The sequence below is a fragment of the Vigna radiata genome, chromosome 7 (assembly GCF_000741045.1).
Source record: "Vigna radiata var. radiata cultivar VC1973A chromosome 7, Vradiata_ver6, whole genome shotgun sequence".
Taxonomy (NCBI): domain Eukaryota; kingdom Viridiplantae; phylum Streptophyta; class Magnoliopsida; order Fabales; family Fabaceae; genus Vigna; species Vigna radiata.
Genome location: NC_028357.1, coordinates 18179792 through 18197051, shown reverse-complemented (window position 1 = coordinate 18197051; position 17260 = coordinate 18179792).

Below are 17260 nucleotides of genomic sequence, written 5' to 3'. Positions count from 1 at the left end.
CTTTCAAAAAATTATGATTTTCTTTCGCAACTTTTATCAAACAATTTATAAGCAAGAGTTATAGGGTTAAAGAAAATCACACAAAATATTTTATCCTAGTTCGAATCAATAGATTATGCATCCAGTCATTAATCATTATAAAGAGTGATTAATCTTTTTCACTATAATTTAGTTTCTGATTACAAACAAAGTAATACAAAGATTAGAAACCAAAAACATCTTCCTTCGACCCACGACGGAAAGAAACCAACTTAATAAACTTGAAGAGAATCACTTAGACCTTAGACGCACTGAACACAAGCTTTTACCTTTCACAAGACTTGAATTAACTCACTCTAAAGCTTGAGAACTTCCTCAGAAAAATCTGTATTCTTAAAAGGCTTAGTTTAATTTCTTAAGGTTTAGGAAAGGTGTATATATAGGCCATGGGTCAGAAACTGAAAAAACTTACTCTCAACTACCAGTGATAATCTATTACCATAAGTGATAATTGATTATCTGAGGTCGATATGGGGTTTTAGAAAACGTGATAATCGATTATCCTTAGTGAATATCGATCATTGTCGAACCATGGACAATATCAAAAGTAGCAATGATAATCGATTATTCCCTATGATAATCGATTATTTCCACGAGCAATCCTTTTCTATTTTAGCTTGTGATAATCGATTATTCCCATGGATAATCGATTATTGTAGTAAAGAATCACTAAATATGAAGCTTCTAAGTGCTTTTACAAATGCAAAATATTCCTATACAATGATTTCTACAATGAATGATTTTAACATTTATAATAAAGATTCTTCGAGTCTTCAAGAATATCATAATCAAAATCACTTCAAGACATCAATTCTCCTCATTGATAACAAAGTAGACCTATCCCCCAGTCTCATGCTCATCAACCACACACTCAAGTACACCCCAACACTTACTCATGCTTCAATCTTAACCACAAGTCAAACCTAACCCTAAACACATTCTCTGATTGTCATCATGTTTTACAGCTCCTCTAGCTTGATCCATGCTCAATTGTCATCAAAACGCACTATTTTCTAGTAAAAATACTCTAGCATAATCGATCATCCCCAAAACATACATATGTACCTGTTGGGAAACAGGTAGGCTTCGTTTTAACACCAAGAGAGGGGGTGAATTGGTGTGTTTTCAAAATCAGAGTCTTTTTGCAATCTTTAAATCAAAGTAGAAAACTTTACAAACTTTCTTGAATTGCAAGTTATAGAAATTCGTTTGCAGCGAAAAAGTAAATTAGACTACGCAAATAATGGAGTCGACTGAAAGTAAAAGTGTAGGGATAGAGAATTCAAAAGCAGGTTTTTAAACTGGTTCGGCCTCAATGCCTACATCTAGTGTCCTTCCTATACCAGGAAGCAATTGCACTATAATGATCAAGGTTTTTATAGCAACGTATTTATAGAAGACCTCCACGCCAAAAATATAAATGTCCTCTCTAACCCTCTAACTAAAATATAGCCAAAACACACAGCAAGATGTCCCATCTCCTGCAACCTACAACCCACTTTGAACAATCCTCAAAGTTTACCAGACTCCATGAGTCCAAGCCCTATAATCACAACAGGTCCAACAATAACAGCGATCACCACGGATGCCAAACAAGTTCTTGATCAACCTAGAAAACACATCAATGTGCAAATAATGATCAAGATATGCGTGGAGGACAAGTCTCCTCTATAAACTCTTCAAAGATAGATCACCACGATCTTCTTAATGAGTTCTTGGAGCTTCTGAACTTCAAAGAATCAATCTGAAACAAAATATGAAATTGTTAGAAATCTATAAATCTGACGCTCCTGCAGTCGAATATGCTACTAATTCAGTCGACTAAGTTATGATAGTTATAATAGATCAGTCAATGCAGTAGCATTCTAGTCAAACTAATTAATTCCACATTCAACACAGTTGACTCTCATTCAATGCTCAACTAACTTTTAAAAATATAGTCGTTATTGTGCATAAGCATAACAAAATTTCAAAACAAACAACTAATGCAGTCGAATGCATCGCACATATAGTCGACTACCACAAGACATAACACTTTGAAATTCTTTTCAATACAAAATCTCACATAGCACTGTTTTTGTAAATCTGTGCATAGACTTTAGCTTCATTCGACTTCTCTCATAATGAAGTTGACTTACAGCTTGCAGTTTATGACACGCAATGTAAGTTCATCAAAGTGCATGTGGTTTTCATCTTTCAAATCACGTGTAATGCAACCATATATGATATAACATATACAACCTCAGTAAATACGCATTCACACATCATTATACACACAAAAACATGTTCAACAAGATATCAAACAATAAGCAACAGAACATGTAACACAATAACAATACATGTGTTATTAAAAATGTGTTCTCATCATAAAAAACCAGATTGATGTAGATATTGTGTTGGCAACAATCTCAACAGTACCTAAATTACTTTGTGATAATTGATTATAACTTAAGATAATAAATTATCTCAGTCGTTCCACACAACAAATCACCAGAATTCATCACGCATAAAGGGATAATTGATTATCATTCCAAATAATCGATTATTCTCATGAATAATCACATTCCTAGAAAAACATCCGAAGGTCCAACTGATAACGGTCTAAAAACAGTTATTTTCCTGCTTAAATTTGATATATAAACACACCCTTTATGGCTTAGAATGAGCTTAAAATCAAGTAAAACACTTAGTTGAGTCATTTGAGAGTCAAAAGTTGGTTTTAGAGATATTATGCTTGTTTTTGCATTGTTTTGCAGGGTTTTGATGTGAATTGAAGATGGAAGTGAAGCAAGGGGGACTTGGACTCATGAAAGAAGAAGAAAAAGGATGAAAAGAAGAGTCAAGTGAACCGCTCAACGCCAAATTCCAGCGCTGAGCGCCTGTTTCGTGGGTGAAGTCACTACTTCTCGCTTGAGTGGCATCGCTGAGCGTCCTGTGCGATTAAAGGGTCAACACTGAGCGGCGTATTGGACTGTTGAGCGGTTTTGTGATTAGAGGCAAACCGCTCAGAAGCCAAATTAGGCGTTGAGGGCTTGGGCTTAATTTCTGTTACTTTTATGCGTTATAAATAGCCCCAATGCGATTCACAATGCCATCTTTTGGCAGGCAGAGATGTCCAGAGCTATTATACACTCCTTGGAGGCGGTTCCTTACATGCTTAGGCTCTAATCTACCAAATATAGGGTTTATTCTTCCATTCTTTCATTTTATTCCATCTAGTTTCACCATGTCAATAGTGAACTAAACCCTTTGTTGTTGGGGAACAATGTAATCTTTTGAAACTNTTCTTCCATTCTTTCATTTTATTCCATCTAGTTTCACCATGTCAATAGTGAACTAAACCCTTTGTTGTTGGGGAACAATGTAATCTTTTGAAACTATCTTATATCAAAATTCTTATTTTATTTATATGCTTGCATATGCTTATATTATCAATTGTTGGGTTTCTTATCTATGCTTAATGCTTTTATCGTTTAACTCATTCGATAAAAGTTGTTTGTCTTTATCGATACGGAGACGTACGATAATGTCATGAACTGGTAGGAAATTCCTTGAATAAGCTAATACCACCTAGAGATAGGGGTAGGCCAATCAATTGTATTTTGCTTTTGTTTATAATGCATTGCTAATTATTAGGGGAGACTAGAGATAGTAAGCCAGTGATAACGGTTGAAAAACTGTTATTTTCATACTTAATTTTGATATTAAATCACACCCTTTATGGCTTAGAATTAGCTTGAAATCATGCATTTTTATTAAGTTAGAGAATAAGAGAGTCAAAGTTGGTTTTCTTGGTTTTATGCTTGGTTTCCCTTGATTTTGTAGGTTTTTGGAATGAATTGGAAGAAAGTTTGAAGTATTAAAAGGTTGGAGTGTTGAAAAGTCAACCAGAATGCAGAAAAGTCAACCATAGTGCAGAAAAACAAAGTGCTGAAAAGATCCGTAGCGCCCGAGCGGCACCTAAGCGGCGCCTGAGCCCTATTCAAACCGCTGAGCGGCAGATTTAGGCACTGAGCGATCCTACGATTAGAGGGAAACCGCTGAGCGGTTTACTTAGGCGCTGGGTGGTTTTCTGTTGTTATATGGCTAGATTCTGTTATCTTTTTGGCCTATATATAGCCCTAGTGCGAATCAAAACTCATTCTTTTGGCAGAGAGAAACGTCCAGAGCTATTCCACACACCTTGGAGGAGGTTCTTTGGATGCTTAAGCTCCAATCTACCAAGTTTAGGGTTATTTCTTCCATTCTTTCATCATATTTCATCTAGTTTCACCATGATTATGGTGAACTAAACCCTAGGTTGATGGGGAACAATGTAATATTTTGAAACTCTCATATATCCAAATTCTTATTTATTTTATATGCTTGCATATGCTTGATTTATCAATTGTTGGGTTCTTCACCTATGCTTAATGCTTTTCTCGTTTAACTCATTCGGTAAATGTTGTTTGTCTTTATGTTATCTTTTTGGGCTTATATATAGCCCTAGTGCGAATCAAAACATATTCTTTTGCCAGAGAGAAACGTCTAGAGCTATTCCACACACCTTGGAGCAGGTTCCTTGGATGCTTAGGCTCCAACCTACCAAGTTTAGGGTTATTTCTTCCATTCTTTCATTATATTTGATCTAGATTCACCATGGTAATGGTGAACTAAACCCTAGGTTCTTGGGGAACAATGTAATCTTTTGAAACTCTCATATACCCAAATTCTTATTTATTTTATATGCTTGCATATGCTTGATTTATCAATTGTTGGGTTCTTCACCTTTGCTTAATGCTTTATCGTTTAACTCATTCGATAAATGTTGTTTGTCTTTATTGATACGTTGCTTTATACAACACCTATGTATCAATCCTAAATCACGTGAAAACATGCTCAAGACATCATACATGCATTCCATCATCACAAACCATTGTAAACACACTTAAACACATATTTTAGATCCTTCGATTCATCGAAACCCATCACTACACATTATATCTCCAACAAAACCCAAAAACACTGTTGGAAAACAGGTAGGCTTCTTTTTACACCAAGAGGGGGGGTGAATTAGTGGGTTTTCGAAATCAGAGTCTTTTCGCAATCTTTTATAAAAAGTAAAAAACTTTACAAACTTTCTTGAATTGTGAGTAATGAAAATTCGTGTGCAGCTAAAAATCGTAGTTGACTATGCAGATAATAAAGTCGACTGTAAATAAAAGATCAGGTATAGAGAAATTCAAACACTGATTTCTATATTGGTTCGGCCTCAATGCCTACATCCAGTATCCTTCCTGTACCAGGAAGCGAATGCATTATAATGGTCAAGGTTTTTACAACAAGGCTTTTATAGAAGACCTCCACGTCAAAAATACAAAACACCTATCTAACCCTTTAACCAAAATATAGGCAAACCACACAACAAGACTTGCAGCAAGATGTCCCCTCTCCTGCAATCTACAAAACCACTTTGAACAATCCTCAAAGTGAACCAGACTCCATGAGTCTATACCCTGTAATCACTACACGTAACCACAGGAATCACCATGGATGCCAACAAGAATCTTGATCAACCAGAGACACCTCAATGTGCAGATATATGATCAGGCAGTGAGTGCGCAATCAGTCTCCCTTTAAATCTCCTTCAAGCAAGATCACCACCGTCTTCTTAAAAAGTTCTTGGAGCTCTATAATCTCAAAGAAACAATCTGAAAGAGAATCTAAAACTGTTAGATAAAAAAATATCCAAAAGTCTTAGAACAACTTCACGTTCCATCTATTTATAGAATTCTGTTAATCAGACGCTCCCTTAGTCGAATATGCTATTAATCCAGTCGACTCGGTTATGACAGTTATAATAGATTAGTCAGACCAATAGCATTCAGTCAAACAAAATAAATTATCATTCAATATAGTTGACTTTCATCAATGCTCAACAAACTTTTAAAAATATAGTTGCTATTGTTCATGAGCATAACATAATTTAAAAGCAAACAACTAATACAGTCAAATGTGTGGCGCACACAGTTGACTTCAACATGTCAGAGCATTTTGAAATTCTTTCCTTCACAAAATCTCACATAGCACTATTTCTGAAAATTTGTACAAAGACTTTAATATAGTCAATTCAATTAGTAATGGAGTCAACTTTACTACTACTTTGTCACATAGTTATAAGTTCACAAAAGTGTATGTGGTTTTCATCCTTTAAAACATGTGTAATGCAACCAGATATGATGTAACATGTACAAGCTCAATAATTATGCATTCACATAGCAGTATAACATAGAAACATGTTCAACAATATATCAACCAATAAACATAAGAACATGTAACACAACAACAACCATGTAACACAACAACAACATATATGTGTTATTAAAAATGTGTTGTCATCATAAAAAACCAAAGTGATATAGATATTATGTTGTCAATAATCTCAACAAACACTGCCCATGTTTGTCATGCTATCTTTACATCATGAGTTGGCATGGTAAAACCCTAATACCAGAACTTTGTTCCCCCTTAGCATTAACCCTATTATGGGATAACCCAACAAAACCATACATACATTCATAAGGAAATCTCATTACAAATATTACATAAACCTTATCCACATGCATACACAAACACTTACCCAACAATAACCACAGATAATCATAACCATAAATACTCATATTCATAATTATGCGCACATGCATCAAATTCAGAATTAACCAATCAAGATAATAAAAAATACATGACATACAACAAACAACAAATATAGCTAACATTCTTCATACCTTGGCCAATCCTAATTAAGGCTTGGTCTACAACTCCAAAACATCATCAATCTTTGTTTGCACTACAGGTTTCAATTGCTCTTTCTCTTCTCTCTCAAACGTCTCTCTCATATGCTTCTCTCTTTGATTTAAAGTTTCTTGGGTTTCTAAACTCAATTTCACCCCTCTTTGTCTTAATATTTACAAATCAACCCAACTTTATCTCTAATATCTCCTCACTTATAATAATGTATTTTAAAAACCAATCTATCTAAACCTTTAATTTTCTTCTGTCTCACATTCCCTTCTTTATAGCCTTTTATTTTATTTTATTTAATTCAAACTCTTTTACTTCCTACACCCCTCTTATTTAATTTATATACAAATTAAAAAAAGTTAAAAGACCATTTTGCCCCTAAGCAAAAAAAAGAAACAATTAAAACAAAGGTTTCCCTTCTTTTTCTCCCTAGAATTGAACTCACACTCATTCAATCCACTATAAGAAATATTGGAATTACATACGAGTCTTTATATACGGATCTAAATCCGTATGTAATTTAAGTATTACATACGGATCTAAATCCGTATGTAATTTAAGTATTACATACGGATTTTGAAAAAAGTATTACATACGGATATTATATATGGATTTTTATATACGGAAAATCTGTATATAAATTCTGTATATAAAATTAACGCGTGATGGCGGGAAAATTATCTAAGGATAGCAGCCGTATTAAATTCTCATTATCCGTATGTAATGAAAACCAAACGTTAACTACTTATATTATATACCGATTTGGAAAATAATTTTTTAAAAGAAATTATTTTTGATTAATTGGAAGCTGGATTATCTAAGGATACTAGCCGTATGAAATTCTCATTATCCGTATGTAATGAAAACCAAACGTTAACTACCGATATTATATACCGATTTGGAAAATACTTTTGCAAAAGAAATTATTTTTGATTAATTGGAAGCTGGAAAACAATTTTACTCTCATTCTAAACCCTCGAACTTTCCTTTCTCTCCTTTCTTTCTTGTTCAAAACCCTTACCCTTACACATTGTTTCAATTTCTTTTTCCTTCCCGTACCCTAACCTGCCATAGATTATATCACAACTCCATGTTTCAGTTTTCTTTTTCCTTGTATTCCAATCGAAGTTCTAGGTTTCACTCCTTAACAAATTTTCTCACTCTCGCTCACTTAATTTCATAGAGATGTTTTGTTCTTTCTCTCAGTCGCGGTCATTCAATCTCGCTCACAAAGAAGAAATTTGGTTCTTCTCACATTCTTTGGAACCCTAGCCTAGCCTCCATTGAAACCCTAGCCTCCACCGTAAACGCCTCTTCCGTGTTAGCCCTCCCCTCGAACCCTAGCCCTCACCCTGTGCTCCATTACAAGGTTAAGGTTTGGAGACCAGTCGCAGCGAAGCGTTAGAGTGTCTCAAGGCCCACCTCTACGGCGTCGTCGGTTCGATGGCACTAGGCCCCAAATCAAGTTAGAAAACCCTAACTACGACATTGTCCCTGAGGATGAGTAAATCGCACTTGTCGGCAAGCGTCGCGAACAAGCTCACTCATTCATAGGCGATGATGAGAGAAACAGATAGGGCCATGAGCGCGAGGAAGAGGACTGGTCTGAGGTGAGCTGATTAATAAACTGCATAAAGACGAGGATTATAGTCATTACTGAAATTTTCTTTTAGTTATATAATAATATGGTCATTGTTGAAATACTAAAAAAAGTTAAGTTTTCTTATACCTTTGGTTGCTTGTCGAAGGTTCTCCGAATACTAGAGGGTGACATGGTGATGGACATAAATTACATCTCCAACCTAGGCTATGATGGTGGAAACCAAAGTGGGAGACTGGTAAGAGCCATTTCCATTCCCTCGAATAACCAATGCTATGTCATTTTTTAAGTTTTTATATCTTCAAGAATTGAATTCCTGACATAGGCCTACTTTAATTGCAATACTTATGTCATTGACAATTTTTCCATGTTTGATAATTCAATACTTTAATTCTGCAGAAAGTTGTTTTCTTTTATATTTCTTAGGTAATCCAATTTTACAGAGATTTTGGTTATTACCATTTTGATTGAATCGAATTCAAAAATTTTATCTAGAAACTTTTTAAATGTCATAATTAACAGAGTAAAATTAATTAGATAATGTAAGTGTTTAACTACATTTAGAGAGAAGCGAACAGGTACCCAAGCAACAACTTAGTGCAAAATCAGGTAATCACCCAGTATAATTGGAAATGCAAATGTTATGTATAGAGTGATGATGAGAATGTATAAAATGTGGATATTAACTATTTGTAAACTAATCCAACCTATAACAGTACCTAAAATGTGAAGAGAAACAAACTTTACGAACATGTTTGATGAAATTTGTAAGAGAAGCTTAAATGTAGTCTAGGTTTTGTATATGAATGTTCATGGAGTTATGTAATGGGGAGAGATTGGTTTGCATCACTTGCTCCCAATTTCTGTTTTGGAGGCTACTGCTTCACCACGACAGCCACCCATTTGTACCTATTATAAAGTTGATTTAACCATTTTATGTGCTTGATCCTTTGTCACAAGTTATGTTTTTTATACTTTGATTTATTGTGGTTCTCATCCACATCAGGATTAGTCTAACTTAGAAGCAAGGAATCAAGTTATACATAATCAGTTCAAGACTGAATTAGAAGTAAAGGTTGTGTCGAGATGCAAAAGTGAATTGGAAACATGTTTCAATGGTGGAATGGTTAATTTTTTAGAGTGAGACTATAGCAGGGGGAGGCATTCTGTCATGTAGCCTCATGCACATTCTATCATGTAGCCTTATACTTTTAGTTTAGATTATGACTATAGCACGGGGAGGCATCTTTTAATTTTGTGACCCTTATTCTTACTGCTAGCCTGGTAGTATAGAAAACGGGATGTCATTGTTGTTATGATGGGTTGGTATCTCGTATTTGTTTTGTTTCTTTGGTTCAGCTTTTAGTTAGTTAAGATATGGTAGATGAAATGAAAAGACTTTTTGAATTTAATTGAAAGCAAGTTATGATGAAAAGTGTGAGAATTGAAGAGAGTTGGGATCGTTGACACAAGATGGGTTGGTTCAGTTGTCTACTCAACTAAACTCCGTGAGGTCCACACGCCACACTCCATTTTATGTACGAATTTTATGTACGGATTATCCGTATGTAATTTACATACGGATAATCCATATATAACTTTACCTACGCCCCTATTATATACGAATTTTTGGTTGTATGTAATCCGTATATAACACCACTTTATATACGGAATTTGGAGGTTATATACGAATTTTGGCCGTATGTAACAACAATTTTTCTTGTAGTGATCTGAAACCACCTTTCGAATAAGAAGCCACCACATCACAATGATAAGATCAAACACACACAAACCACTCAATTATCAACATACCAAATCATGTGTTTCACTTTAATAATAACATGAAAAATTAACATAGCAATTATAATTCTAAGACACACCTAAGCTTAACACCAATTACCAAACAATAACATCCAAAACTCAAACCACGTGATTCCTTATTTACTGTACTTTTGTTGGGTCTACAATCTACTTGCAACCTGATATGTACCAAAAAAAATCACTTATTACTTGTCCCGCTATTCATCGAATACCCATTTAAAAATTTTTGTGGGTATTTTAAAATTCACGAGTATCTATGGATATCTGAAAATATTTAAAACAAATATATTTTATAAATTTTTAAAATAAAACCTAAATATAATATATAAAATATAAATTAAATAAATTAAAATTAAAATTTATTTAACTTTAACCTAATAAAAAATAAATTAATTTTAATTTTGAATAAATTTCACTAATAAAAATATACATTAAATTTTTATTAATTTTTTGTAAGTAATATATATCCGTAGATACAAATAGTATGATGCTTGCACCCGACCCATTTATAAACTCGTTATCCGCTACCCGTGGATAATAAATAATCATGGGTACTAACTATCTACTATAGATTTTATCCGCAAAAACCCAGATACAAATATTGATTGAAGGAATTGAATGAAGGAAGTTGAAGATTGGAGTTAGATTTAAGAGAAGGAGGAACGATGAAGAAAAGAAGAGTCGTAATTGCCATCGGACGGTGTACTCTCCAGAGAACTCTCTACTAGACGCTCAAGCGGTACCGTTGAGGGGTGAAGTGGAAATATCGACCTCACCACCGGGCGGTGAAGCCACCGTCAGACAGTGGAACATTTAGGGAATTCTCTGGCAAACGCTCAGGTGGCAAAGCTGGGGGGTGATGTCAAGTGCCGAACATATCGCGGGGCGGTGGACTATTGGGCTTGGGCCAGTTTCTGCTTTGTTTTAATGAGTTATAAATAGATTTGGACAACCTAGATGGTCTATCTTTTGGTAGAAAGGACGTATAAACACTCACTTCACTCTTTGGAAGCGGATTTAGGATGCAGAAACTCCGACTTATCAATTATAGCGTTATCTTTTCATACTTTTCATTCTTTCCATCTAGTTTCACCATGATTATGGTGAACTAAACCCCTTTGTTGTTGGGGAAATGATGTAATCCTATTGAAACTCTCATATATTGAAATTCTTACTTTATTCATATGCTTCCTTTTATCAATTGTTAGAGTTTTTCCTCCATTATATTTGCGTGCTTTGTTTAAGATATTATTCAATAGGATAATCTTTGATTCTATCTATATGGACACGTGTAGGTAGGTCTAGACATGAGGGAATTCTCTTGGTAGAAATATTACCTAGACATAAGGATAGAAGGACCAATTACCTTAAGCTTCTGTGTGAATTATGTAATGCCTGATTAATTGTTAGGGAGACTAGACATATATAGTAAACTAGTAATTAGGAGTAGACTCTATTCACCAAGATATTGGAATTAGGGAAATTTAGAAAGTGGCACTAACATTGATAAAGAAGTAAAGTTAAGTAGAATTTGTAAATATATGAGAGTGGATTAGGATGAAATCATAAACCCCAACAACACTATCCATCCATATAGTTCAACTGTCAATTGATCAATCTTTGCATGCATGTTTATTTTCTATCTTGCATTTAAAACCCTAATTTATGTTCCATAAAGTCTTATGAAGTCAAGATATCACACGAACGTTTAGACCTAAGAGTCTCTAGGAAAACGATACTCGGACTTACTGTTTATTATTACTTGATACGATTCGGTACACTTGTCGGAGTCTTAACTAATCGAATTATTAAAAAGTAATAAAATTTAATTTAATAAAACAAAAAATTTTCTAATGAAGTAAAAATATAAAAAAGAATAAACAAAGATAATTTCTTTTATTATCTAAAATCGAATATTCTCATATAAAAAATAAATAAATATTAAATAAAATATTAAAAAGAAATATTATTCATATGAAACATAAAAACTATTTGATTAATTATAAAACTATTTCATTAATTGTTATTAATAACAAAACATTTAACATAACGATACAAACATTTTGATAAAAAAAAATTAAAAACATAAGTAAATTTCATTAATATAAAAGACGTGAAACCGATAAGACAAAATTATAAAAAGAAAAAAAAATTATAAAATTAAAGACAAAACATATATATATATATATATATATATATATATATATAAAATTAAATATTTATATATAAGTATATTTATAAATTTTTTTGCTTTCATTCTTCTAAAAAAAAGAAATTCTTAAAACCAAATTTTGTAAACCATAATACGTATATAGTCAACATCACAATTTTATAAATATGTACAATTAACAACACATCTTCATTGAAATCATACATAATGCACACTAATCATCCAATGATGACGTAAATAATACATACTTCCAAATAATATATATAATAATTAATAATGCATATAAAAAATTTTACCTTATGAAGAGTTCTACATCACTGAAGCAAGCAAGCACACAACGAAAAGACCAAACATAAAACAACTAGTAACCCAACACAAAACCTTCAACCGAGCACACGACAACCAGAAACCCAACACAAAGCACAAAACAACCATGAACCGTTCATAAAACAAGCAGGATTCGACTACGGAACCATCAATCGAACACCAAACAACCACACAATATATATATATATATATATATATATATATATATAAACAAATGATAAACAACTTTACCTTCAGGAACCACCAAGTAACCTCTACCACCAGCAACAGTTAAGAATCATGTCCTCCATTCCTGCAACAACCATAAACTCATATCCAACTTAAAAAATGTACGACTAGCTCTAACTTGCCCTTCCACCACGGATGTCCTACAACACAAAGAAGTATAGGAATTGGTTAGAACACCATGAGTTGATTACAACCTTCCTAAAATGTGTTACAACACTTAACAGAACCAATTCAATACATGTTGGAATAGGTTATGCTCTACTTGGAATCGGTTATGATTGCTACAATTGGTTGCGATTGCAAACTTCGTCGGAATCGATTCCATTTTTCGTTTGGTGCATGATGGAATCAATTATACATGAAGGGGAATTGGTTTCCTCTCCTTCATCTTCAACCTCATCTCCATATTCACCACCATGGAGGCTACCAATGAGACAATACTAACAACTTGACAACAAGTCTTCATAATTCGGTAGCAATCCATAGAAACTCGAAAACACATGTTAAAGCATCAACAACACAGGTTCAAAGCTTGACAACACACATAAATAGGTCGACAACACACCTTAACAACTAGACAACATGCCTTAATGGTTTCACAACATGATGTAATAGGTCGACAACACTTTTTAACAGCTTACCACCACGACTTAACACCTCTGCATAGCACATCACACCTCGGCATCATACTGAATACAAACTTGTAACCTATGAACAATGTATACACAAATCAACAACACATGTAGAAAGGTCGACAACACTTCTTAACAACTCAGAACCACACCTTAACACCTCTCCATCTCACATCACACCTCGACAACATAATGAACACAAACATGTGACCCATGAACCACACACCCAAAGATAACTCACTTGGAAAAACTTAGAACACTGCTCTATCCACCACAGTGAAAAAAAAATGAACCCAGATTCTTCTTCTCTACATTTTAAAACTTATATGCTCACCAATCACCTATACCAACCACCTTAACAATATTTAACAACATGATGAATGATCTAGTGAAAAAGTTTCAAATTAAAGTTTCAAAAGGAACTCATTAATGTAAGGAATCTCGTTGTGACTCATAGGTTTACATGTTATATGCTTGACTAAAGTAAAGATACACTCATGAATGACAAAAATGTAGGGTAAACAACTTAATGTTATTTTTATTATTCTTATTATTGTTATTTTTATTATTATTACTATTATTAATAATAATAAAAAAGTAGAATGAAAACATATAGCGTTCTATTTCTTTCATTGAAATCAGTTATAGGTCATGGGAATCGATTCCCTTTCTCTTTTGCAATGTCATGGAATCAGTCACAGCGACATGAGAATCATTTCCTTCTCCTTGGTTACTCCATCCTCATCATAAAGCGTTTCAACTAAAACAATGCTAAGTGTTCCGATATGAGATTGAGTCGCCTAACTCCTACATAATTTCCTCCTACTGTCGATCGGTCTCTCCTATGTCCACTTTCTTCTCCACCCTAGTCTTCTCCAACCGGTTGTTCTCTTCCGATGTCGTCTGTCACAACCATCCGTCTGACCGTCTAGGAATATTTCACTACACTAAGAATACAAATGTATAAAATACCCTTAAATCACCGCACTAAAGGAAAGATTAAAAATTTTGCTAAATCTCGCAAGTTCCTACTTTCTCTTGATTTTAAACACGTGAAAACTGACATAATTTTTTCCACAAATAAAATCAATAATGAGAAAATTTATTTATAAAAGGTATTATTTATAAAAATTATCAATCATGATTATCTAAACCTTAGAAATCACCTTAACAAAAAACAAATAATAAAGGTGTAAAAGATATATGATCGATGTACTTTGATTAAATTAAAAACTAACATATTATTTTTTAATATGAATAAGTTTTTGAAATATTAATATGTGAATAAATGAAAATTATTCTCAGCCTTAACTGAGTTTTTTTAATATTATACAGATTATTAATTTTTGTGGACTAATTATAATGTCATTGGTGATTGCTATCAAGGGACCGGATTGGATCATCTTCAATTAAATAAACTGATTTGGAAAGTTGAACATCGAAAAACATAGTAGGAATACATGCACCACACAAAATAATAATTAATTTCCTGAGCAATCGGATTCGATTGTGGTCCACCTCGCTGACAATTTCAGATAAAACTTGAAAATTTCGAGGATGAGCTGTAGTATTTTGTATGTTTCAATAAAATTATTTTTAATATGATTGCTAAAGAACTAATTATAGATTATAGAGAACTAATTATAATAATATAATATTATGAATATTTAAATATCATAAGATACTTTTTATATATTATATTATAGAAATAAAATTGCTGCAAAGTTAAATATAAAGTAAAAATTATTAAATATTATTATTTTATTTATTTGTACTTAGTTATTTTTATTGTGGACGAGTAAAGATCAATCCATAAAGCTACTGCATTGAATTCATGATTTAAGACAATAAGTAGTAAAAGAAATTTACTGTTGTTTTTTTTTTTTTCACCCTTGTTTACTTGTACTTTAAGATTAACTTTTGCTATAATGTATATTTAAATTTTTTACATAATTTATTTAAAATTTGAAAAGAATATTTAAAAATCATTAACAAGTGTCAAATAATCCACAATTATATTTTAAATAAATATCAAATTGATAATAAAATATACCTTTAGATATTTAAATATATGTTTATATTTAGTTATATTCAACTTTTAATATAAAAAGATTTATTTATATATTATTTATTTTATCATATTTATATTCTTAGATACAAACTTTTTATATGCTTTTATTATATTTATACTTTTTTCCTAATACAAGCAATAGACACGTTTTACTCTATTTGCTTTCCTGTTCTTGTACCTATTTTCCCCTTATTATATATATATATATATATATATATATATATATATATATATATATATATATATATATATATATATATATATATGTATGTGTGTGTGGGAATAGATAACTTGTAAAGTATGCTTAACCGAACAGCATTACAAATTATAATCATCTAGATATTTACAGTTACTTTGCTATGATCTTATAAACCCGTATTTATATAATTTAAAAGATTGATTATATAAACAATATTCTTATCAAACAATTACTATATATCAATAACTCTTAAAATATCTGTATATAAAATTATTTTCATTTTCTTATTTCCTTTATTATCACGTACTTAAATTTATTCTTCAATTCAATCATCATGTTTTTTTTAATATTTTCAATTTTTTTCGAATTAATCAGAATAAATATATTATAATAAATTACATAAACAAATAAGTTATGTTGGAAAAATTTGATTCCAAAATATAGTAATTTTGTTTCATATAATAGAATTTTTATAGAAAGTCGAATAAATACGTGTATTAGTTTTTCTAAGGATAAAAACTTTTATTCCAATTATGTTAAGTTTATGGAATTATTTATACTTTGGAATATATTTCATTAGTGTGGAGAAAAGATACGATAAAAGTTATTTTTTAGAATGATATCAATTTTACAATCAAACAAGATAAAAAAAAAATAATGTTTGATAGGCTCTGACCCTAGCCTATGTGGGTTGGGGCCTACTTGATAGGCTCTGATCCTAGCCTATGTGGGTTAGGGCCAAAAAAGCCTACAGGGTCAAAAAAATATTTTCTTGGAAAAGTCCTTTAGGGTCAGAAACCCCCAAAGCCCTATGGGTTAGAGCTAGCCCGTGGGCCTTTCTTTTTACCAAAATTCTAAAACAATCAAACGTAAATAACCTCTAAAGGAAACACTAAAACTTAACAATGTAATAACTACACAGTAGACAACAACACCAAAGGAAACACTAAATCTTAACAAATGTAATAACACACTCAATCATTTCATGAATTACATCTTTCAAACTGTTATAAGAGGAGCTATCTTCTCCCTCTAAACAATTTCATTCCCTCTCAAAAAATTGGGATCTTGAATTTTCCCATGCAGCTCATGAGGTTGAATGTCTTGAAGAATTGATTCTTCCCTGTCAGTTAGAAAAAAATTACAAGACATAAAAAGAATTCGTTGCAACTAATAACAACACCCTCCAAGCATTACTCCAATGAGTGGTGTTGACTAATTGGCATCAGACCTAGTGAGCTCTACCAAAATCCAAATCTTAAGAAAATTCATAGATATTAAAAACATCTAATCATCCGATTTAGAAGCATAAACCTGTAAATACCTTTCAGATAAAACCTGCAGCAGGTGCCATCCGAATTTGGTTTTGCACTTTACAACTTTGTTTAAAGGT